The following is a 24,557-nucleotide window of genomic DNA, read 5'->3' as shown; positions in this document are numbered from 1 at the left end:
AAGAACAGCCTGCAGCCTCGGAGCAGATTAGTTGAGAGACTCTACCAAAACTAACCTAAACAATGGCTTAAAAATGCAGGAGCAGCCACTAATAACAAACCAATCTCAGTATCACAGGCAATACAAATTAGTTCTGCTAGACGAAGGCAGCATCAGCAAAATAAACCCATGAAGCAATATTGTCTTGAAATATGCATGTCACAAAAACTTCTTTCCACTTTCATAGATATAAAGGTTAATTTCTTTCAGTCTATGTTTTTTCACCACATAACACTTGGACACACATTCCTCTAGGTTCCTTTCAACAGCATGGGACAGCCATGAGACAAAGGTTCTTACAGAGCTTATTCTTTAGGGTGCAAGTCCTATGGCTGGTATTATTGCAGTGATCTAACATAGCCTTAAGTTATAGCAATTAGGTTTTGCTGAAAAGTGGAAATTCTGCTGATCTTGCCCAAATGATCCAATTAATAGTTCTGCAGAACTAGACTGCATGTATAAGAGATAATTTCAAGAACATCAATAAAGAGACTAGAATGGAGTTTTGAAACATAATTCAGGTTTTTTTGTTACTTAACCATTACTGGAATAAGACTGAAACCCATCATATTACTTGTATTAGAACACTTTGGGTTTTTTTTTCCCCACACTCTCTACACTACTGAAAATTTTCTAAATAAAATTAAGGAGCAGACAGAAGCCACAAGCAGTAAATAGAGCCTGCCGATAAAGCACAGCAACAAATATCAGCAAAACCACTGGCAGTCCATCCTCAGCTCTCCAATTCTCCCATTCTTTTGCAGAACAGCTTCCATCTGTGAAAGAAGACTGCTAATAGTTCACATTCTGAGTCTTCCATACGTCTTCTCAACAAGTGCATTTACAAAGAACAAAAAGTATTGTTCTAATAGATTCTGTGAGAACACATGACTTGAATGACAAAAGTTCAGACATATAAGTGAAAAACACCCCCAGTACAGCATTGTATGTCAGCAGAAGGAACCACAAAACTACTTGAACAGTTGTTTTCATCCAATTTATTCCTTCTTTTTCAGATCTTGAAGGGCATATACCTCAAATTATCAATAACTATGTTACAGGTGACAATCCATGCTGACCTCTGGGGGTATTTTCATGGCTTTCAAGATACAGCAGCAAACATATCTTTTAGTTTTCATTTCATAGATGAGGATGGAAAAAAATGGAGTTAACTCAGTGTAAATTTAAGTTGAAAGCAAGTGCTTTTTAGGACCTTTGTAGGCCCACAATATTTTAATAGCTTTGCCTATAGAACTTGGTTCATATATTTAATTACCTCAAAATAGTTATTACTATTTTTAAGAGTGCAGTTCCACATAAAACATTCTTAGCTATTATTGTACATTTGCATATTATTTTACAATTCAATGTAGAATGTAGCATTCTTTTTCCTCTACCCTACATCCTGAAACAGTGTTTTGACCAATGTGGGTTTGAGGTATGAGGAGCATTGGTTGGAGGAAGCAAGTTGCAGAGAGAAGCCAGAAACCATGAGCATAAACAGGGAAGGAGTTTAATCTTGAACTAAAGCTGCCTGGGGTGAGGAAGGGAAAAGTGCAGGGGAAGTGAGCATTTAAACTACAGACTACTTCCCATGCAGCATTGACAGGTTTTGGTTTCTTACTGAAAGGCCTGGGAGTTGCCTTTACTTTGAATCTGCAACCTAGAGAAATTATACTCACCTCCACATGCCAAAAAATCGTGTATAGCAGAAGACGCTATTTATTAATAAACATAAAGGGAAGCACTGGTGTGCAGAGCAGTTCTGCCAGAGAAAACACTGGTTAAATGATGCAGGAAATTAAAGGAGGAAGGTAAGGTATAGATCCTGCAATGAATCTTGACAGATCTCTTTTGGGAGAAGTCAACACGTTCCTCATCGAGTTGACGTTTCAAGTGCCGTGCTTACTCTCTTGGTATCTATCCCAGTGCCCTGTCAGAGTTAAGAGGTGTCCTTACATTAGGATCAGTCAGAGCAAGTAGTAGACAAGTAAAATAACCTCTAAGCAAAAATCTAGGTCCAAAAGAATTCCCTGTAGTGATACAATTAATTGCTTTCAGTAAGGAGTCATAAAGAAACATATGTCTGCTTTTCTAGCACTGAAACTTGGGGTGTTTTTTTTTTTGGAGGAAGCTGTGGCTGTGAACTTCAAGTTGTAAGAGATAACTTGTATTGATTTTTCCTCTACAAATCTTAACAGGTTTATGCAGTTTTTGAAAGGGGTGTTGACAGAATCCCCAAATGGATTACAATGTCAGGGAACAAAAAGAAAACTGTGATTTTTTATTGAAGAACTGAAAGTCTGAAATCCAAGACACTCACAGCTTTAAAGAACCTTAACAGAGCAGATGCCATTTCCACTTATCAAGGCATGTTTCTTTCTTCAGAGTCCCGTTCGGCTAATTCTGGCTGGCTGTTGGACAGAACAGAGGTTCACATCCAGCACATGGGCTCCTTAATCAGTGCATCCACAGGAACCAAGTAATTTGCCAGATCTAGTCAATACTAGTCTAGTCTGAAGTGTTTGAAATCCTGCCCCTTATTTGCTGGCCTAGCTCTATTATGAATTTTCCAACCTCATATCTAAGCTAGATCTGCTCTGGAAGACAGCTGTTAAAAAAAGGGGATCTTTAGAAGAACTGAAGGAAATGAATATTTTATGATGAAGTCCTAGTTGCAGTAACATTGACACTCTTCAATATGGTCTTCCTAATAGTGGGCACTGTGTTACACTTGCAGAGGCAAAGCTCCAGGTTCAAGTCCTGCACAAATCAGGACTAAATACACCTGGCAATTTGACACTCCTTATAGTAGCCTTCCAGTATCTGAAGGACACCTACAGGAAGACTGAGAAACTATTCACAAGGTCTTGTAATGAAAGGATGAGGAGTAATGGGTTTAAACTGGAAGAGAGGTGATTTAAACTAGATGTTAGGAATAAGTTCTTTCACTGAGGGTGGTGAGACACTAGAACAGGTTGCCCAGGGAGGCTGTGGATACTACCTCCCTGGAGGTGTTCAAGGCCAGGTTAGATGAGACCTTGAGCAACCTGTTCTAGTGGGAAGTGTCCCTGCCTATGGCAGGGGTTGGAACTAGATAACCTCTGAGGTCCCTTCCAACCTAAACCATTCTGTGATTCTATAATTACATGAAGATTTTTGAGTTTGAGATCAATTGGACTTAACATCATTTTAAACACAAATAGCTTACCAGGTATGTGCAATAAAACAAAACCACTCAAAATGCCACCCCCAAAACACTAGAAATCAGTCCTCTAGGAAACATGGTTGTGATGCACACATATACAGACTACATATGTAAACCCAGAGACTCTGGATTAAGAACAAAAGCAGAGACATTTTGTTCCTAATACAGCAATGTCACAACTGTAATTTTCATTACCTTTTAAAAACAACAACTTAGAAAAGTAAGAAGAAAGTCAATATTTGAAGTGAGAACAGGACTGCACAGGAGGAAAAAAAAGGTGACATATTACTGTTTGGAGAGACATCTGTACTTTCCTTCCAGAGCTCCCATGGATTCCTAATTGATAAATTTCTATACCATAGTTCAAAACTCATGTGGTTAAATCAACAGTTACAGACTTCAGGACTAAAAGTCATAAATGCTGGCTTAGACATATGTCTCTGAGTTATCTTCCCTGGGATTTTGATGTTTGGATTTGAATATTACCACCACTATTCCCAATGCCTCTGATCAGCATAAAACTAATTATATGCTACTATTAAAGGAGATTACATGAGACACTGACAGTTGGAAAGGCCTAATGACCAGCTGGATAGAAAAAAAAAAAATCAACCCTTGTTGTTCAGGAATAAATTTGCCAGAATCTTTATAGGCATCTTTTATCATCAGCTTCATTATTTCAAAACCAAACTCAAAACACAACACAACTGGAAAGAAGTCAAGATTGAGAATGCAGTAAAATTTATACTCTCAGCATAATGCATCATTAGTCATGCAGGTCAGTACTGTTCAAAGATGACAATTCTTTTTAAGATCTACCATCAATTTTCATAATGGCAGCCTCAGCTTTTAGGGTATTCATTGTCACCCGAGAAGAATGGAACCAAACGAATATGCATTTGTTGCATACACAGAGAGCGGGTTCTGAGACTAGAGTTATTCCCATCATGGAGAACCAATTATTTCCTCCAAGCACTGCAAGACTCGGATAACCAAGATGGATAACTGGCAGTCAAGTGATGACAGCATGATGGACAAGCTCCTGCTATGATGAGTCCTCTAAGTGTCAGTGAAAATCCGCCCTCCAAAAGAGGAAGACCAATAAATATCAACTCTACTATTCTCATCAGCTGCACCAAATATATTTAAAAGGTTAATGTTCCAAATACTTCATTCCACATTATATCATTGAATCAAGTTGCAGAACAAGATTAACTGCAAAGATCTTAGGAAGTAAATTGGTCCAACTCTGGACTCAAAGGAGGGTCAGCTTAAAGGCTGTTGCTCATGGTCTTAAGTGATCCTGCATTTCATCAAGCTTGACTGAAACAATCCAGTAAAACAGGTATATGTGAACCTCTTAACTGAAGTAAAACAAAACCACAAAAAGCAAAACCAGCATTCTCCCTTAACAGTAATGATCCATCAGGGCAATTTAAACCTCAGCTTTTTGCTCTGTCTTTTGAAGTGAAAATACCATTCCTCTAACTTACTGAACAACAACAATAACAACAATGCAATTACATAGTGCCAGGCATAGGGTGCAAAAGATGTAGGAGATAATTTTTTATTCCTGAACTCAAACAGCACAGAAGGTGAAAGCTTAGGATAAGCCACAGTTCAAATAAGCTTGAGTGTAAATAATCAATGAAACAAATTATCATTGCAAAAAGAGACTCAGAAAAAAAGCATGTTTCCAAAAGATAATTAGGCAGGTTTTTTTCTAGCCAAGAGCTTCCCAGTTTTAGTCCCCATGTTTCAAATTCTATGTCAAGTCAGTGGTACTTCCTTCACTTAGTATCGGAGATCTAATTCATCATGGTTTGTGTAAACTCAACATCTAGGTTCACTTTCAGAGCTCTGCAACTTGTTGCTGCAGCCAAGACACTCCTGTATACAGCAACAGAAAGCCTGTCCAAAAAAAACCCTACTCTATCTCAGTTCAGCTTTTTTTCACACCGTGAAGAAAGGATTCCTCTTGTCTTTCTGTTAATGTCACTGTCACTACTATCCCTGATCTTTACTACATATTATACTTGCAATAAGCTGTTTTAGAGATTGATTAATAATCGAAGCAGAGCTGAGGCATTTAATCAATCTGAACAAGAGATTATTGCTTTGTGTACCACAAAGAAAGACAAATTATCCTCTTCTTATTGATTAGACAAGCTACACTCCTGCCAGTTCCATTGCCCTTATTTCCAAATATTTTTGCTCAGCAAGTTTCCAACTTGCACCTATGTTAAAGGCACGCCTCCCCCCCTCCATTTCTTAGAGCTTTATACAGATTGATCAGCTTTCTACTGTAATATTGGGTGATATAATAGTCGCACAATACATTAGCTCACTGAAAATACACTTGTACCTCTCACAGTCTTCTCCATTACCCCTTTGTTCAGATACAAGACGTTCAATTTTTACTCTTAACACATTCAGAGAAGTGGTTACAACTTACAAGCAAGTATCTAAGTTGCATCATTTCACCAAAAAAATATAAGGTCTTGGCACTAGACTGCAGAGATAGGAGAAGTGCTGGAGAAGAAATAGGCTATATTTTATAGATAAATGAGTAGTACCTTTCAGTAAGAACAATCAGAAGACCCAATTTAAAATAAGAACTATCTTGAGCTGAGCAAAATTACACAAAATTATCAACAAAACACACTAATTATCAGCAGATAGGTCACATGGAAAACAAGAGGCAATCCTTCCACACTCTCCAGTAGTGTCATTATCTGCATATACACAAACACAGGACTAAGGTTTAAGAGCTTTAGAAAACACATTCTGTGTGGCATATAACAACTACCCCCCCATCCCCATCCAAACAAACCAACCTACAAAACCCAAAACCTATCAAGAACAGTGACATTTCACTGCCACCAGGAGAATTAATCAGAAGCAGGTAATTCACATTCACTGTAATTCAGTGGAGACCTGGACCATGCCACTTAATGTAATTCTGGAAACTATTTCACTAGAGCCTTTTAAGCAGAGATAAATATTTTTAAGACAATTTAATGGACCTCAAGTTTCCTTCAACTCTTATCCCTATTTTGTGAATGCTTTCAAACACTACACTGTCATCACCAGGGCTGTATTAGTTTATTCTCAGATTTACCAAAATAAAGCAAGTGAATTTTATATGAAACAGTTCAGATAAGAATTTGCTCTTGAGCATTGACTTGGACTATAGAAGTATGAAACTATTATTTTCTGCATCATGCTCTGCGTGATGTGCCAAGATATCAATATGAAGTTGAGAAAACAGTACCAATGCACTCTTATGACTTAAAAGCATTTGCCATGTTTACATCGAGTTCTCACCTGCCACAGAAAAATAATAATTCTTCAAAGAGTTAAATGAATATGCTGGTTTTCATCTTGCATATTTACCAATGCATCCATTCACTTTCAGAGATCTATGCTCTTGTTGACTGACCTGCACGGATTCATCCCCTCAAGGACGGAGCTTAAACCTAAGTGACCCACAGCCCTATTTATAGGTCCAATTCATTCTCTTCAATTGCAGGCCTAAGATGTAACTAATTTAGAAGATCATAATATTTACTGATAAAGCATCACACTACTCAAAAAATGCATCCATTAAGTAATAAGCTAGCTAATAAACACACAGCTATTATTAATTTAGAACTCTGTCATTTTGTGCACTATTACACACAATTATAAAGTCATTATGCATCACTCTTAAATGCTACACATGACACACAATTGCTGTGGAATTAAAACCTGTCACTCCTTAGGCGCTGTGAGTACTCGAGCCTGTTTTCATTGAATCTTTGTAACACAGAACTGACAAGTGCTAGTGATGAAACAGGAAGCCAGGATGGATTAGTTTAGTTGTTTAGCAAATTGCATACTCAAGCCAAGAGTCAGTCCTTCCACAGACCAAGGTGAAGGCTCAACTCGCTACACTAAACCTCTGATCAGGGCAATGATATGAAACCCTTAGGGCAGAGACGACTGCTGTGTAGCAAAAGAGCAAAGGACTCCTTTTCCAAATTGCCTGCTGCTACCAGTGAAAGCTCAGGGTGCCGTAAGGGCAGCTACCACTGCTAGGAAGAGTGCTTCTAGAAGCAGCAACCAGCACTGGCAAAGAAGCAGATATTTCACTCTCAAGCAGCTTTTCCTTCGCTCGTGGTTCTCTACCCTGCATTGCCATTTCTTACTACCACAGCTGAGGTTTTGTGTACCTGTGCCTCTCCTCCAAGAACAACCAAATTCTGCCTGTACTGCTGAAAAACCTTTCAGATGGTATCACATGAAGTGAAATCAAACCAGCTTTGAGAGAAGTAGCATCTTAGTAGACAGAGGCTAAGCATACTCTTTCCCAGGAACATCCTAGTTTCAAGATTATGTATTGAGTTGGCAAAAAAAGCTCCAAGACTACTTCAAAGAGCTTGTAACAGGAAAAAAAAAATATTCCCACCCAGTACATTTTAAAGTTTTCCTAATTCTGCCAAAGCACACCCTGAGGAATTGTTTTCTTCTTTACATTTTGATCCAAACCTACTGAGCATCGAGGCCTGGCTGTCCCTGCACACATTTCTTTCTCTTAAAAGGAACAATGATTCACCTCACTTTGCTCCTTGTTAATATGCCTAGTCAGTTACAAAATAAGTCTTTAGTTTAAAATGCATCTTCAATATCTGATCACTGCCATCCATTACATATTCGTTAGTCTACTACTGACTTTTGAATAGCAGATGAACATTAAAGTTGAAAGGGACCAAACCAGCACTGTTTGTCCAGAAAGTCTGTGTTACGTTCCAAGAAGAAGACATAGAGGAAAAGCTGCAGTGTTGCAGCTGTTCCTGGCAAACAATTGAATAGCAAGATGCCAGAAACTATGTTGTGTACTTGAAAAGAAAGTCACAGTATGGTGCTATGCAGCTTGAGGGGGCCCCCATAACTTTCCCTTCCTGAGAGAAGCAGGGGACAACACAAACTCCTTGAAGACAAGGAAAAAGGTCCTTGTGACTAGAAGAGGCAGTGTAGAGTTGGCCACTATTTCAAAAATGGACAGGTTGACTGAAACAAGCTCTGGAGCAAGGACCTGTCCTAAAAGGATGCAGGAAAGGAAGCAGAAGGGGACAACTTTGAGAGATTTACAAATCTTTCCCAGCTGTGCTCTACCTCATCTATATAACATATTTAGAGTTCACTCTAAAGGCATTTAGAGATTATTCTAATTCATCTGGCTTTTCAATGTTAAAAGTGTTCTGATCTTTGACAAGTTCCCTATAAGACCTGAACAGACTCGCGTCGAAGTTCTACATCAGTTTCTGACTGTGGGCATTACCGAAACTAAATGGTGACAACAGCATTATCTTTATGCTTCTAATCCAAGGTTACAAAAATAGATTGGTCTTATTTCAGCACTGCATCTAGCTATGAAGAAATTGATAAAGTGTTCACAGTAAAGGACTGTATTTTGCATACTGTCCCACTGGATTTATTGCAATGACTCCTACTCATTTGTCACCTGTCGAATCAAACAGAACATTTCATCAATGATTTGAGTTACATCTATTTGGCCCTGCTCCCAAAGGCAGAAAGGTTGACTTGTACATCTTTCTCCCCTTCCTTAAAAAAATTAACAATTACAGTTGTGATAATTCTTGCTCATAATTCAATTGACTAAGCTATGCAAAATACCAATTTTTCTCACGTTGCTCAAAGAAATTAGTGAAACAAAAAACTTTTTCAAGTAGATTAAAACACAAGACTACAAAAGACATTTTTCTACATGTACTTTTCCTACACAATTAGGAAAAAAAATATATTTTCTTGTCATATATTTGTAAAAGTTACTCTCATAATCCTGGGTGTTCTGAAATATTAGTATGATTCTATGGATCAGACATAGTTCATAAGATTTAGCAATTTCACCGTCCCAAGAATCTCTGTCCAGTTCACTAGCAGCTGCTAGGGGACAGGATGAACTCCTACTTCCTTACATTACTCTTTCTTTTCAACAGTGGAACAAGTAAAAGGTTACATAGGTGGTATCACCTTCATAAACATCATGGATCCCTGCTCCAAATCACTTTATGTATGGCCTTGTTTTGGGTACAGTAACCTCTCATTCCATTATGGTAAACTGAAGCACCCATAGGACTATTGCCAGAGTCTTTGCCTAGAGATGGTGACAGTATTGAAGTACTGTTTATAATACTGATGTAAGAGTTATTTCATAGGTCATGCACAAGGAGAGTTTTCAGGTCTGTATGAGATCAGGAATGATCTGCATACACTAATCTGAATAAGAAATTAATCTTAGAAACAATGTAGTGTCCTGTTCCCAGAACATTCAGAGGTTAAGTCATCTTGCTATGCAATTGTCAAGACTAATAGCATCCTCTTGAAAATTGGAGTTGGGTCTTTCCTCACCTGTCTAATGATGGGCTTAGGCTAGGTTATTTTGATTGCTTGGGGCCTTTTGTGTTTTATTTTTTCTCCTTGCAAGTATGGGTTTTTTGAAGGTTCTTTTTTTGCTTCGATTTGTTTTGGCTGTGGTGTTCGGTCTTTTTCTCTTCCCTCTACACTTCAAAAAACTCGAGAATTGCCTTTTTATCCACTATTTTCACTCAGCATTCACATTTTTCACCTGTGGTTCTGTTTATTGGCAGGTTTAGAAGCATGTCTGGAAAGCATTTTGCAGACAAAAGCAGTCATCACTCCAAATCAACTGGAAGCTGCATGGATTAAGTTAGCACAATACCAAAATCAAGTCAATAAGCCTACACAAAAGCATGCTAACATTAACTCAACTGCTGTTTCATATCGCCCATATTGCCACAGCTTCTGTTTGGCTCAGTGCTGGCCTGGCAGACATTTCTGTCTGCCTGAAAAAATACAGAAGACCAGATTTATCTTCTGATCAGTATCTGCAATCACCTCCAGAAGCTATTGGTAGTTGAGACCAAAAAAAGAAAAGGAAAAAAAAAATCCTAAATTGATTATTTAAAACACACATTTTTTGTATTAAGATTGTGTTCACATGACCATGTTTCTTGGTATGAGGAGCTCACTTTTGAAACACACCTCCTGATTAGACTGGAGCTCACTGGCAAGATGCTATCCTCAGCATCATACTCTAGTTTACATATTTACTCTCACTGCTTGCTAATCAAAATAGTCATTTGTTCTCACGAGGCCAAACACTCAATCGTGATAGAGCCTCGAGGATCATCACTCCAATCTTTAAAAAGGGTAAGAAGGAAGACTCAGGTAACTACGGACCTGTCAGCCTCACCTCCATCCTTGGAAAAGTAGTGGAGGCACTTATCCTCGGTGCTGTCCTTAGGCATATTAAGGACATTAGGAACAGTCAACATGATTTTATCAAGGGGAAGTCATGTTTGACCAACCTGATAGCCTTTTATGAGGACATAACCAGGTGGATTGATGATGGTAGAGCAGTGGATGTGGTTTATCTTGATTTCAGTAAAGCATTTGACACTGTCTCCCACAGTTTGAGGGCACTTCCAGCCCCTGACATGCTGTGATTGTGTGATTCTGTGAAACAAAAGTTTTATTGCATGTTCTATGGTTTGACAAATTGTTCCTGTGATATACTGGACAAAGATCTTTCAGCAGTACTGGGGGAAGTTGCAATTCAATGCAGCTACGAGTGTTCACTAACTATTCCATTTATTTCTTCAATTGTCTAAAAGTAGCTTCTCATACTAAAAATCTTCTTAACATTATTTTGTTTGTGTTAACTTACTAAAATAATTCAGAAGTTTCAAGGAGAGCTCAACATAAGGGTGATAAAACATTCTTCAAGTTCTCCATTGTATTACCTCATGGTATTCTTGGTGTCAACACCATCCTCCACCCTCAATGGACACATCTGTGTGTTGATAGAGAGCCACAGGTAAAGGTCAGAGTGAGATTCTGAGGCAGGGATACAAAACCAAGAATTGCATAACTTCCATGATCTGAATTCTTTCATTGTTTACTACTGCTTCACAGGCAAAAGGGCAGAATTATTCATGTAAGTGGAGTATATTAGTCAAGTCATCCTTCAGTTGAAGAAAACAATTTAAGCTTAATTAATTTTTTTGCACAGTCTCCTAGAACACATTAATTGTCAATTTCCCATTGACAATTTCTGAGAGACTGCACTGCCTCCCACTGCTCAGGAATTAGTGCATTTCTACAAAGGAGATGATTCCAGATTCCTACAACCAGTTTCAAATATGATTCTGACACAGGTGATACAGTTCTTGCTCACTCTGCATGTATGAAAATAAGTTAACACTTACCTTCTCTTGTATATCTTAAGCACAATGCCAAAATATAATAATGCTATTTTCAATATTGTGACTTCTAAAAAGTACATTTTCTCAACTGTACTCCCTGTGCTAGCAGAGTTTATTTTCCCCTTAAAACTACATGTCAATATTTTGAAACTACTGGAAACACAGCACTCACTGAAGTGTTCACATTCTGCCCAGAGATGACCAATGAATAACAAGCCGTACACATCCAGCTCAAAACGATTTACCAAGTCAGAAAATATGACATAAAAGCCCATGGGGGACTTGGAGCTTCCCTTCTGCTCTAGTTTCCCAGCTGTTACAAAATGCTGCTTCTCTAGTATGGTTAAGACTCATCTACATAGAATCATAGAATCAACCAGGATGGAAGAGACCTCCAAGCTCACCCAGTCCAACCTAGCACCCAGCCCTATCCAGTCAACTAGACCATGGCACCAAGTGCCTCATCCAGTCTTTTTTTGAATGCCTCCAGGCACGGTGACTCCACCACCTCCCTGGGCAGCCCATTCCAATGCCAATCACTCTCTCTGTGAACAACTTCCTCCTAACATCCAGCCTATACTTTCCCTGGCACAACTTCAGACTGTGTCCTCTTGTTCTGTTGCTGGTTGTCTAGCAGAAGAGATCAACATCCACCTGGCTACAACCTCCCTTCTGGTAGTTGTAGACAGCAATGAGGTCCCACTTGAGCCTCCTTTTCACCAGGCTAAACACCCCCAGCTCCCTCAGCCTCTCCTCATAGGGTTTATGTTCCAGGCCCCTCACCAGCTGTGTCGCCCTTCTCTGGACACGTTCCAGCATCTTTGACATCTCAGTAGCATTATCTCCACGGACGTACACAGTTCAGTTTACAACACCATTTAGCAGACTTCAGTGCAGTAGTTGGAATTTTATCTCTGTATTTTTTGGACAAGAATGCCATACATTCCATTTGCAACAAAAAAATTGTTATGTCTGCTATATGGACTATTAACTAGTTGCTCCAGATTTCTCAGCTGAGACCTTTATTCTAATGTCAACGTGTACCATGCAACAAGACACATTAAAATATTAACAGAGACCTCCTTCAACCCAGAAGATGAATAAAAGCTAAAAAAACATAATCAAGCTTTCCTAAATTAATATTTCAGGTAAAACAATGTATTTTTTTCCATCTGTGAACCTTGTTATGTAAGAAATTGATAATATTATATATGCACTCAAGTATATTTGCTTCTTAGTGGGTGTTTGGCAGTTTTCTCTGGTGTTGTTTCAGTGGGATGTTTTTCCTTTGTTTCATTGCTTTTAAAAAGCTCAAACAAAAAGCAAACAAGATTCCCCTGTTTGCATTCAAATTTCACCTGAAGGCAGAGGCTATTTTTTTTTTAAGATAAAGTGGAAGGGAAGTAAATTGAATTTGTTGCACTTGACTTTGTTCCATTCACAGTAAGCATGTATTTGAAGACAAGTTTGATCAGCACATCAAGACCTGGTCAGATTCACTCTGGTGTGACAGAGCATGCAAAATGAGGAGATGTCTACTGATTTTGGGCCCTGGAATTCAGCCACAGGGAAGTTCTGTTGCCATAGAAGACACTGCATTTGGAACAAAAGAGTTCTTCCTTTTCACATGTAGCTATTTCTAAATTAAATACTAAATAGAGAAGGACAAATCTTTCCTGGAATACACAAGTGTGCTTCTCTTGTTATCATCACCAGCCAGGTCTTCAGTCATAAGTTCTCAGAGAAAGCAAAGCCAGAGAGAAAGTTATTCTTAACAGGAGCCAGTGCCTTAAAGTTAAAGATGACTGAGTCTCAACTTGACTGCTTTTTGCAACTGCTGTGTGAAGCAATGTGAAGAAATGGGTCCTGAAACAGGACCAGGCAGAACAAAGGGTGAAGTCCAGCACCACAGACAAGAGCAGGCATTTATTTAGAAGCACGTTTTCTGCAACATGCATGACCTTGACCTTTAAGGTCAGTTTCCAGTTACCCCAAAATATTAAGAATGGCTCATTTTTCTACGTTCTACTGGGGGAACAGTCTCTCAATTTAAGCTACAAGACCTGCTTAATAAATCCATTATCACTATAGAGTACTAAAAAGCTTGAAAAATGTATTTTAAAACCATTAGGGACAAACCCCATACTCTCAGTCCTTATTAGTTCACTACGTAGGGGAAATGGTTAGAGAAATGTTCCTGCAGGCAAGGAGATATGCTTATTTATCTGGAAGAGGTTTGTAGCTTTATTGACCCTGCTTCTCTCTCCAAATGAATTCAAGCTTCAGAAGATTCCCTCAAAAAACTGCTGGAGAAAAAATAAATTTTAAAAAAATCATAATTCTGTGTGTGATCAAAGTCACCCCAGAGAACAAACACACAAATGGAAGTGGAACTCCTACAGAATGTCCCTTTCAGTTGAAAGCAAGATCAGAAAAATAACATATTGAGATGGTAAATTGACTTTTTAAGGTCTTCAGAGAAAGCGAAGGATAAAATAATAAACATTTGTGATGTCAATAATGTTTTGTTTGTGAATGCTTTTAGCATTTCTCATACTGACTCCAAGGTGTGCTGCTCTGAAGGCTTGCATGCCAGTGTAAGAGCAGCACAATGTAGCAAAACTGCTCCAGAGCTGAAGAGCAGACTATTGGCCAATAATGCATGTATGCACATTACCAACAAGTGGTGGCCAGACATCAAAACAAGCAATACCTGTGTGTGTATTCAATTTTGAGGTCCTACTCCATATACCATCCCTTCTAATGTGCAATACAGGTACTTCCAAGTCAGGAGCCAGTCACACAGAGACACTGTAATAAAATTTCCCTCGTTATCAAGAACAGATTTAGATTTGTTTTCTCACTCATCAAACCATTTCTTACTAAGTTTGCAAGAGCAAATCTCTATGAATGGTAAAATACAGCATATGTGGTAGTGGTGGTGGTAAGGTCTTTCACAACACACTTTCAAAAAATTGAGCAAAATTCAGGGGCTGCCTGTCATAAGACCAGCATAAAAATAAAATGAATAAACCTTTCACACAAGGTTTTTGGAGTACTTTTCACTTTGGCAACACATCAAATACTTTCCCGTCTCACGGTTTTAACAAGTCAAGTGCTGTGGAATGCATAGGTTACAGATCCACAAAGCCTGCCAGCTCTGGAAAGGAATTTAAAAGCTCTGGGCAAACAGATCTAACCGAGTAGGACAGAACTGGCAGCATTTTACAAACTGTTTATGTGCCAAAATGACAACGTCAGCCAGTGAGTCAGCTGTATGCCTCTATGTTCCCTGGCACACCAGGAAAAAACCCATTATCAGTGCTACTGCATGGGGACCAATAATGATATTACTGATACTGCTCAAAGTCATGGCAGTAGCATCTGAAGCCTTATATTAGCTTCCCAGTGTTTCCTTAGTTCACCCACTGCTGTGTAAGGCAGAGACAAAGAAATTTGCAACACAGATTATATATTCATCACAGCTAGAACAGCCTAATACAATAAAGATAGTGTCACTTGTCACTTTCAAAGCATGAGATGAAATGATGCCATCTGTGAAAGAAAATAAAATGGGGAAGTGACTCATAGCATACACTGATAAAATGGCACAGCCCCTCTGGAGCTGGAGAGAAAATTATGGAGGAAGGGCAATTACAAAGCCAAAGAACTAATTATTACCTCTTAACTCAGATAAAGACTTAGTTTGCTTTAGTCTATAGAAGTGTCACTTGGTAAACCTGCTATGCACACCTGCACTTTCCTCTTTGCTTTATTCTATCTGGTAAATGCACCTGCATTTTTATGACCATGTTTGCCTGAAGGCTCTGTAGTAGCAGGGCCAAGGATATATTTGGAAAATTAGAACATCATTAAGCAAATTCAAATTCATGAGAACAATCAATAGATCACTAATTAGTATTTAATTCATTCCAAAATATTCCATTTTATAGTCGAAACAAAACAACTTCCAAGCTTCCAGCATCTGAATTTACATTTAGGAAGTTCTCTGTCCCAAGTGAAAAAATGAGTACAATGTTCATACTCCAGAAAGAAGTCCAATTAAAAAAATTAATAAATCTTAAAATTCCATTTACCATCCTGCTTTTTAAACTATTTCATAGAACCCTATGCCTACATCTATACACACAGTATATAGCACGTGGAGAATTCAGTACACAGCACGTGGAGAATTCTATCAAAGTATATATATATATACTATCCATTGTAGGAGTAATATGAGCTTAACTCTACAGATATATATTAGTTTTAAGGGGATAAAAGTAGTACACTTTTCTATGAATGCAGGCTTTTAAAAGTTGTATAAACAAGTGTTTTGTGATGTCTAACAACATCTGGTACAAAGCAGGTATCATTACTATGGAACCAAAAAAAAGTGTGATTTTTTTATTAACCCACCTAAAATCATGCTGCCAGATAGGCTTCAGCTTGACTACAGCTGCTGGATTGGCAAGGTGCTAATTTCATCTCTGTTTATAACCAACAAAAGGCTGCAACTTTGACCTTCAACTACCAGGCACTTTGGATTTCTGAAGCCAAGTTCTCATTGTTTTTCATGGCTATGGACATCACTAAGAATGCCTGATCCACCTGCTCCTAATAAAAGATTTAACGTAGAGCTTTTTAAAGAATATTATTCATGTAGTAAGTAACCAAGTCCACAGGTCAGCTCTTTCTGTCACAGACAACAGGAATTCACACCCTGCTGCATCAGGCTGCTGAAAGAGACATCAGCAACCCATTTCATAACAGATGGTTATTTCTGAAGGTGAGGGTTTAAATTCCTACATCATTCATCACCAGCAATCGGTAAAAAAAAAGGTTCCTAAGGCACAGCATGCTTAAGTAAAATCTTACCAGCTAGAAGTGGTCAATACAATCAAATTTGCATGAATGCCACTCAACTGTATGACACATCTACTCACATGTCAGGTGGTCAGATGGTGTAAAATCTATTACTGCTTGTTGCCCAGATACTTGATGAGTCGCTCGATATCAGGAATGTGGATCAGATTGCTAAACCCTTGCTGATGTTTTAAAGATATTTCTTTCCTCCTTTATGTCAAATGGCATTATCGATTGAGCTTACTAGTTTCCTACAGAAGCACTGAAAAAGTGCTTCCATTCACCTATGCCAGATTAAGCTACAGGTCTGCAATTACAGATCTCTTAGAGATACAAATCAATGTTTGTACCGTGACAATGAACAGCTGACTAAAAAAAAAAGGATAACTTGTCTATTGGCTTTAACAAGATTTAATGGTTTACACTTAGCTTTCAAGTCTCTGTATAAGGAGTTTAGACTGACTGTTTTTCTTTCTTTCATTCTTCTATCCAATACTTCAATACAATGGAACTACAGATTCTACATATCTGAATAACCTTAGGGTAGCCTAATGATGTGGTCAGTCATGGTAAAGTTGTGTTGACCGTGCATTGCTAATACTCAGCTAAGACTTAAATCAGCGCCTGCAAATTGGATGGCACTGGCTGAAATCACAGCAGCAGCAGAGAGGATGTAACCTCAGGTTGTGAGCAGCAACCGCTTACAGATCACGTCACGTATGACTGATGTCAAACCCTCTACCACTTCCATGAAAAACAAACAACCAACTGATAACTCTATCCAGTACATGAGTGTGACCTTCAGCAAGTTCAGTCTTTGAATTTGCCGAAACCTAGAAGTTCAAGGGATCAAGTCAGCTAACCTCCTGCAAGCTGTAGCAGGGCCCTGGAGATGTTCTGAAAAGATGTAGACATGGCATTCGGGGACATAGTATGATGCCCATGATGGTGCTGGGTTGACAGATTCACTCTTAGGGGTCTTTTTTCAGCTGAAAAAATGCTGATTCTATTCTATGAACAGAGCATCCTGAGACACACCAAAATCCCAATGCAATCCAGACCTTTGTGCCTCAGCAGAGTTTGTTGCAGGCAAGTGCCTTGGTGAAATGCATTTCCTGTGTCTACAAAGAAGGCAATTGTCCACCAGTATTGAACACAAAGAATTAAGTACACTACTACTTCACAAAAGAAGTATGTCTTCTAGTCACTGTTTCTGCCTTGCTGTCCCACTCCACTCAAGTTTGAGTCAATGATTTTCCAAGCAGATGGCTGCTGCTGGTAAATAGATAAATTATAGCCAGTGAAAAACATGAAGCTTGGGATCACTGCCATGGTGAAAAATTGAATCCTCAGGAAGAAATATTACATTTAACTTAATGTATCTAAAAAAAAACAAACCAATTTTTAGACCCCAGGATGCTTCACAAAGAAAGCTAACAGCTTCCTTCCTTATGCCTGAAGCTTTCCAATCACTAGGTTTCTGAGCTGTATTTTTTTCATTAGTCTTATGCTTCCAAACATAATCTATTATTTGGCAGCAAAGGCAGCAAAACATTTGTTTCCTCTCAGTACAGCTGCAACCAATTGGATTAAAAAAAAATGGTACTGGAGATCCAACAGTCCTCCATCATGTTGATTTTTCCATGGTTACAGGGTTACACGTTTTCCTTTGGGGGGTGGGGGTGGTGGGAACAGGATGAAGAAATGCACTTCCAGTGTACTCTGCTTTTCCAACTCTCACGCCTCCACCCACTGATGGGAGTTAGACTAGACTCCAGAACTCAGTCTTAGAGAAAAATTTCCCAACATGTAGTTGTATAAAACAAATTCCTGTCTTTTTAATTCTCAGGCATGCAAACAAAGCAACTCCAAACTATGTCATTACATCTAAACATGAGAAGGACACTGTGGCTTTTTACCTAGAAAGGAACTCAAGCAAACATTAGTGCTAGGCTAGAAAGGAGACCTTGTAATAACTCTGGGCACCTAATTAATGTAATGATTTTAAGCAGATTATATTATCTGTACTGTTGTACTATTCACAAAATACAAAACCAGCCTAGTACAGAAATATGTCAGACTACAGGCATAACTGAATGCAACTAAATTCTGACAGAACACATAGCAAAAGCAGAAATATCTGCTGAAAACATCTGGCTTTCTCAGAGATTTACAGTGCCAGACCTAGTGCCTACACCTGCATCTCACACTGACAGTTGCAGTGCCACAAGCCTCAGCAACCTGAGATCTGGTGTAGGATGTTTCAAGTGTCATTCTTACTCCATCAGGCACTGAGGGTTTACCAAGTCAGTCTGACATTGCTTAAAATAAACACACCAACAAAACAACAACAACTGCAACACAATCTACACAAGCTAAAGAAAACCAGAGAACAACCCAGTCATTAGGTCCCTAGAGTCCTAGAAATATATGTCCTGAATGCCTGCAATGGCAAAATCATCCTTTTATTTTAAATTATGTGGGTTTGTATCAAATGTTAGTGAGTAAAAACTGTAAGAACATAAAAATTCCAACGTCGTAGTTGGCAGATGAGCTGACAAGACCCAGCTAGGCACTTACCAAAGGGGGAGGTGGTGGGAACAGAATTCCTTAGTTTCTGAAATTAGATTTACCTCTGCAAATCAGTCAAGAAAAAAACCCAAAAGGCAAAAACGTCATTTTGGAGAGAATCAAACACAAGGATATTCATTGGTGTCAAGTGCTTCAGAGCAGCAGGACTTAATTGTTGAATTTGAGAGCTGACTGCTGGTTTAACATTGAATTAGGAAGGAAGGAAAACCACAAAACCAACCCACACAAAACTGTGAGAAGCCTGACTGGCAGGCAATGCAATTGCTGCTGTTTGGTAACACCTCAGAAAAGGACTAGAAAGGTTAGAAGAGTTTATCTCACAAGTGTAGAACAAATCAGTAATGCTGTGGCAGATCTTTGGCCTCTCAGAAAAGTATTGACTTGATAAGCTGAAATTTCTCACCAGGTTTCTGTGAATTTTATGAAGTTTACTAGACATGTTTGGAGCCAAACACATTTATGTAAGAGGTGGGAGAGAAACTATATTGCTAAAAGAATTTGTATGCCGCTGCTTAAAATCCATCCCAGTATCTGACATCGATTCTTTCTTTGACTTGATCAATATTTAAGCTAGTCAGCATTGACAGACATAATGTAGTTTCTGGCAAGATTTCTTTTTATCTAAAGTAAATTTTCCTATAGATTATGGTTCTGTTAGCTATCCAGAGCACTCTTATCACTTGAAAAACATTAAGAAAAACAGAATTTGACAGCCAGCATAATAAAGAATTAAAAAAGACATATAAATGTAATAATTTTGATGATTTATGGACAAAATGCAGTTAAAATCCATGATCTGGACAATATGAAAGGACATCAAACATAGAAAGTACTCTCAGGTCATCAATTTTGATCAAAATAAGAACATAAACAACTCCAGCCATGGCAGTATCAGAGCAGCCCTCCAATACATTCATAATCAGTACTGTTCTGCGAGGCATCTATGCAAAAAAGGGTGTTAGAATAAGAAGAGATATTCCTTTAGTTTTCCACCTCATTTGCTGTCTTGCAAAGCCAAAATAAGTTTTTGTTGCATTAATTTCCTGCTAGCAGTAGAAGTCAACAGAGACTCTTTTCTTGTGAAAGTAGACCAATTTCCTAAATTTCAACTTTTGGGGCCAAGACAAACACACTGAAGGCAGCAGTTCTGCATTAACACAATTACAACTCAACTTTCAGAGCTTGACAAGGCTGCATTGCAGTCGTTCCCTGAGTGCCCTTCAGGACTGAAAGGGAGGTTGTAGCCAGGTGGGGCTTGGTCTCTTCTCCCAGGCAACCGGCAATAGAAAAAGGGGACATAGTCTCAAGTTGTGCCGGGAGAAGTATAGGCTGGATGTTAGGATGAAATTCTTGACACAGAGAGTGATTTGCCATTGGAATGGGCTGCCCAGGGAGGTGGTGAAGTCACCGTGCCTGGAGGTGTTCAAGAAAAGACTGGATGAGGCATTTAATGCCATGGTCTAGATGACTGGATAAGGCTGGATGATAGGTTGAACTGGATGATCTTGGAGGTCTCTTCCAACCTGGTTGATTCTATGATTCTATGACATGCAGTCAAAGGGGTATTCAGGAAAAAATAAAATGAAATTAAAATGAACCCAGCATGCTAGCTATAATTCTTTTGGTCACTGCATCACACACATGGAAGCCTATAACAAAATGTTTAAAGTCACTTTGCAGAGCACGAGCTGATGGCACACAGTGTCAGATTTTATCTTTACTAAAGCGAGGGTGATTCACAGCAGATGCCTCCTAACTGAGTCTTGGCAAAACACTGCTGGATCCATATGTGTCCCATTACTCTTTTAAAGGTTTTAAAGTATGAAATACCACAAGGTAGAATTATGCAGGTTGGCAGCATATGATCAATACTGTTATGATATGTACTCCCTTTATTATCTCACTTACAGTTACTGACTGCAATGTGCAGACCAGATTTCTTAGCATGTGTTTCTCTACACTGTTTATTCTGCAGAAGAACATCCTATTTATTGCACTGCAGCCAAAGACTGAACTTCATAACACTGGAGTGCTTTTAAAAACACTTGAACTCTTAGGACCACCCAAGCACATGGTTATACCACTATAAAGTATAGATAAGGTATAAGAGAACATATATTTGTGGGAGACACTGCTTTGTTTCCAGGCATCCTTGCTGAGCTGGTTTTCCTTTTTTTTTTCCAGCTACTAGAAACTGATTTCAGTTGTTTTGAACCCTGTATGAAAAAGATATACACAATGCCACTCAGCTCACTCCTTTGAGTAAACACCTACAGATATTAAAACACCAATTTAGAACAACGACTGTCTTAAAATAATGCACTGGGATGTCAAATATTTTGTCATTTATTAGAAAAATATTAAAAATGGGAATTCTTTTGAAGGCATTGTTAAAGAATAATACTACTTGAAACACACCAACATCAAGCAAATACATTATTTTAGAACTCACTCCTTACTTTAATTTCTTTAAAACCTATTTGCTTGCTTTAAATAGAGTTCAGCTATCTTGGCCATAAGATCATGAGCATTTCAGAACAACCTTTAGAAAGAGATGCTGTTCTGAAGAAACAACCTGAGACAAAAATAAAAAGCAGAGCTGATGAAACAAAAGAAATTTTAAAAGACCTAAGACAGGGTAAAGCCAATTTCAAGCACTTGGAGTTGGTTGAATTATTCTTTTGTGGCAATGAGATTAAATTGTAGAGATTCAGTAATAACATGGGACATAATTATGTCTTTTACTCAGAAATGACAACTTTAGAAGTTAGGAATCAATACAAATGGCAAAACTATTGGCATATCTATTTTTGGGTTTACTGCTAGATGAACACTCTAAAGTAAGCATAGCTTGACAGGCAAGTAAATAAATGCCACCTCAGTTACTTGCACAAAGTTCAAAGCCAAGTGCCATGTCCTGCACATGGAACACAGCCCCATGGTAAACTACAGACTTGGCAATGTGTGGTTGGAAAGCTGCAATTTGAAAAGGGGCCTGGAGGGTGTCAGCTGAGGGTTGACTGAACATGAGCCAGCAGCATGCCCAAGTGGCCAAAAAGGCCACCTGTAGCCTGCCTTGTATTAGAAACAGCGTGACCAGTAGGAACGAGGTGATCATCCATCTGCCTATGCTTAGCATGGATGAGGCCACGCCTCAAGCCTTGTGTTCAGTTCTGAGCCCCTCATTACAAAGATGACATTGAGGTGCTGGAATGTGTCCAGAAAAGGGTAACAAAGCTCATGAAGCATCTAAAACACAGGTCTTGCGAGGAGTGCCTGAAGGAGCTGGGGTTGCTCAGTCTGGAGAATAGGAGGCTGAGGGGAGACCTCCTGGCTCTCTGCAATTCCCTGAAGGGAGGTTGGAGCAAGGAGGGGGCCATCCTCTTCTGCTTGGTGCCAAGTACTTCATAGCATCATTAGTGTATTCAAGGACATGATGGCATTGTTACTAGCACAACATCACATACTACACAGAAATGAGCAAACCTTAACTTTGCACCGGGACCTGTAACCTTTAGAACTTTTATTAAGCTGACATTACAGACTTGCTTGTCCATCAACCTCTGTGAAGTCTTATTGCTTCATTAAAATTAACTTACTCTATGGTTGGACAATTTCATATAGTTAGGAATACACAGTTATAACCTTTTCTCTGGCCTCTTCTCTTCAATTGCCCTTTTTTGGATAGGTCTATGTTACAATGTATTTCTCCAAACCATTGTCTAATTCACACAATTCAGATGACTCTTTCTGACCTTGCTCCACGGTAGGAACGCACATCAATTCTCAATAATCATGCTGTGTTTATATTCTGAAGCAAAAGAACCCCAACACACACAAATGGCAACTGAATCCTTACAGAGTTTTCAAAACTACTTCTCAATTTCCTAATTACTTTCCATTCTTTGCGTGCAGTCCCCATCCTCCACCACACCAGCAGCAGACACATTCCTGTGACCTCCATCTCCCAGTACAGTATAAGGCAACTAATAAGGTGCCAATGTCAGTGCTCATTGAACTTTCCTCCCCTTAACACACTGTCAACAAGATCATAAGTGCTACTGAACAAACAAGTCAGCAAGTATTCTTCATTCTTTCATTCAATTCATATGTGCAACTTCTACAGAAACCCCACATGGCCCCAGTAACAGCCTACTGCACCCTCCTTTTCACTTGGGCTTGCCTAGCATGGAAGTTCCTTACTGCTGTCAGTACTGACAGCTTGTTTGCAATCTCAGATGTGTCTCTTAACTCGAGTAACATTCTCTTGTTTACTTACACTTGTATTTTACGTCCTCAGTATTGATTTAAGAGAAGCAAACGAAAAGAAGCAGGTTCTACCTTCTGTACAAATCTGTATTCCATAACATATCAGATGTATTGAAACATTTGATGTTGTAAACAGAAAAAAGCAGCAATGTATTTCCAGGTATCATGCTGTTATTTCTATACTCCAGTAACATATTTACAAGATTGGCACTTTCCACTTCTGCGTAGGTAAACGAATATCTACTGCAAGAATCTTTATGCAGACAAACTAATGTCTAGAATTAAATGTCAGGCAAATCTCTCAGAGGAACTCAGACTGCCACACTACCTGCATGTTCTCTTACCTCATACTGGTGGTGCATCACAATAGTAATCAGTGTCTCCTTCACAAGTAGTCACAGAATCACAAAACCTCAGAGATTGGAAGGGACCTCCAGAAATCAAGTCCAACCCCCCTGCCAAGGCAGGATCACCCAAGATAATTTGCACAGGAATGCATCCAGACAGGTTTTGAAAGTCTCCAGAGAAAGAGACTCCACCACCTCTCTGGGCAGCCTGCTCCAGTGCTTTATCACTCTCACTGTAAAGAAGTTTCTCCTCATGTTGAGCTGAAACCTTCTATGTTCCAGTTTGCAGCTGTTGCTCTTTGTCTCATCGCTGTGGACTACCAAATAGATTGGACTCATCCACTTAGAATCACAGAATGAACCAGGTTGGAAGAGACCTCCAAGATCATCCAGTCCAACCTATTACCCAGCCTGTCCAATGAACACACAATGTAGCCAAAGCACCTGAATAACCCATTTTGGATTACCTAACTGTAAGAGACATCTCATTGTAGCTTTGCAGTGAAATCCAGTTTTACTGTTTGAAATACCAAAGCAATGCATGTCATGAGCAATCTAACCACAAGCAGTAGAGGGGAAACTGACAACCTGACAATTACAGTTTAATCAACCTGTTCTGAAATATCACACTCAATTCAGTTCTACAGTTCTCCTTGAATGATGAGCAGTGCTAGTGAAGTCTGATCAAGCTAAGGCTATATGTAGCAGTTTTCAATAAATCCACATAAAAGGAAAACTTTTGATGTTCAAGAAAGTACAATTTCAAGCTTTGTTTTCAATACAGTTAATAGAGAATTGTTTACAGGACAGAGAGGATGGATTCTATCTACAGGGTTTTTTTATCTGCATAAGGGTTGTGTTTGTTTGGTTTTGATCTTCTGAGGTCCCTTCCAGTCCCTAGCATTCGATGATTCTATGGGTTTAATTAATTATTGTTTGTTATTT

General features: G+C 38.9%; 1 long non-coding RNA gene across 9 annotated transcripts in view; it reads right to left on the bottom strand.

Moving 5' to 3' along the window:
• Positions 1-224: 224 nt before the first annotated feature.
• Positions 225-24,557, bottom strand: part of LOC135183892 (uncharacterized) — a 94,121-nt gene continuing 69,788 nt past the window's right edge. For 2 of the 9 annotated variants that reach the window (XR_010305751.1, XR_010305759.1), the window contains one exon: positions 2,309-2,453. This is a non-coding gene — a long non-coding RNA (uncharacterized LOC135183892). Of the gene's footprint in view, positions 816-1,253; positions 1,973-2,308; positions 2,454-3,815; positions 4,330-5,829; positions 5,983-14,371; positions 15,094-19,748; positions 19,938-20,891; positions 21,213-24,557 lie in introns of those variants that run through there. The other 7 variants (XR_010305758.1, XR_010305755.1, XR_010305757.1 and 4 more) reach the window with 7 other exon arrangements.

This window comes from Pogoniulus pusillus, chromosome 19, assembly GCF_015220805.1.
Source record: "Pogoniulus pusillus isolate bPogPus1 chromosome 19, bPogPus1.pri, whole genome shotgun sequence".
In the NCBI taxonomy this organism is placed as follows: domain Eukaryota; kingdom Metazoa; phylum Chordata; class Aves; order Piciformes; family Lybiidae; genus Pogoniulus; species Pogoniulus pusillus.
The sequence above is the reverse complement of the archived record's forward strand: the minus strand, read 5'-3'. Positions and strand labels throughout refer to the sequence as shown.